This window comes from Schistocerca piceifrons, chromosome 11 (assembly GCF_021461385.2).
Source record: "Schistocerca piceifrons isolate TAMUIC-IGC-003096 chromosome 11, iqSchPice1.1, whole genome shotgun sequence".
In the NCBI taxonomy this organism is placed as follows: Eukaryota; Metazoa; Arthropoda; class Insecta; order Orthoptera; family Acrididae; genus Schistocerca; species Schistocerca piceifrons.
In genome coordinates, this window is record NC_060148.1 from 19,017,532 (window position 1) to 19,019,516 (window position 1,985).

At 43.5% G+C, this 1,985-nt stretch overlaps 1 non-coding gene across 1 annotated transcript; it reads right to left on the reverse strand.

Moving 5' to 3' along the window:
• Positions 1–1,625: 1,625 nt before the first annotated feature.
• On the reverse strand, positions 1,626–1,700 carry Trnat-ugu. The gene has a single exon. It is a non-coding gene; the product is annotated as a tRNA-Thr (tRNA).
• Between the last annotated feature and the right edge of the window lie 285 nt (positions 1,701–1,985).

The window sequence follows — 1,985 nt, forward strand, 5'->3', positions numbered from 1 at the left end:
GGGCAAAAACTGTAGAGGAAGACAGAGATTGGAATACGTCAAGCAAATAATTGAGGACGTAGGTTGCAAGTGCTACTCTGAGATGGAGAGGTTAGTACAGGAAAGGAATTCGTAGTAGTGCACATCAAATCTGTCAGAAGACTAAGGATTCGGAAATTAATAAATAAAAGACGCATTCACTGTTTGCTATCCCTGCCAGGTGCGCGGATAAACTGCACTCCAGCTTCACACTTCGACCATTGGCTGCCAATGTTTACAGCTTCGCACCTTCCATCCATACGTGTACGAATATTAATTTGTGACCAATTTACATAAATGTTTCGCGGTGTTTTTCGAGAAGGGGACCACGAGAAATAAAATTACGGCGCTTACAGACATTTTCTGAACACAACAGGACAGAAAATCGATCATATACGTAAGATGCACCCTCTGGCGCTCACTGCGCATTCGCTCGTGGAGTATGTAGCTGCGAGTTTACACAAAACCAAGCCTTCCCACCTAGCAACTCATCACAAGGGATTTCAGATCGATTCCATATTTCTGGATTTCCGGAACGCTTTTGACACTGTACCACACAAGCTGCTTGTAGTGAAATTGCGTGGTTATGGAATATCGTCTCAGTTATGTGACTGGATTTGTGATTTCCTGTCAGAGAGGTCACAGTTCGTTGTAATTGATGGAAAGTTATCGAGTAAAACAGAAGTGATTTCTGGTGTTCCCCAAAGTAGTGTTATAGGCCCTTTGCTGTTGCTTATCTATATACACGATTTGGGAGACAATCTCAGCAGCCATTTTAGGTTGTTTGCTGATGACGCTGTCGTTTATCGACTAGTAAAGTCATCACAAGATGAAAACAAACTGGAAAACGATTCATAAAAGATACCTGAATGGCGCGAAAAGTGGCAGTTGACCCTAAATAACGAAAAGTGTGAGGTGATCCACATGACTGCTAAAAGGAACTCGTTATACTTCGGTTACACGATAAATCAGTCTAATCTAAAAGCCGTAAATTCAACTAAATACCTAGGTATTACAATTACGAACAATTTAAATTGGAAGGAACACACAGAAAATGTTGTGGGGAAGGCTAACCAAAGACTGCGTTTTATTGGCAGGACACTTAGAAAATCCAACAGATCTAGTAAAGAGACTGCCTACACTACGCTTGTCTGACCTCTTTTAGAATACTGCTGCGCGGTGTGGGATCCTTACCAGGTAGGACTGACGGAGTGCATCGAAAAAGTTAAAAAAAGGGCAGCACATTTTGTATTATCGCGGAACAGGGAAGAGAGTGCAGCTGAAATGATACAGGATTTGGGATGGACATAATTAAAACAGAGGCATTTTTCGTTGCGCATCAATATTCTGACGAAATTTCAGTCTCAAACTTTCTCCCCCGAATGCGAAAATATTTTGTTGACGTCGACTCACGAAGGGAGAAACCATCACCATGATAAAATAAGGCAAATCAGGGTTTGTACAGATAGGTACAGGTGTTCGTCATTTCCGCGCGCTATACGAAATTGCAATAATGAAGAATTGTGAAGGTAAGTGATGATCAACTGAAACCTTCAGCTGCCGACAAGTGTTGTTGACATACCTCGATGTGGACAGCTGAAAACGTGGGCCCCGACCGGGGACTCGAACCCGGGATCTCCTGCTTACACGGCAGACGCTCTGCCCATCTGAGCCACCGGGGCACATAGGATAGTTCGACTGCAGGGACCTATCCCTTGCACGCTTCCCGTGAGACACACTTTCCCAACTGTCCACAATTCTATATATCTACTGTACCTTATAGACATTTGGCCACCCACTCATTACTCGCGCACACTTTGGCGATTCCCATAAAAATTTGGGCAACCTGTGCGCATTCGCACAGACGAAGGTCAATGGCTGGGTAGCCTTTAACTATATATATGAAGAGAGTAGCTGTTCTCGAAAGAACAGATACTTTTGGTTACCGTGCAGCTTTTCCCTGGAAT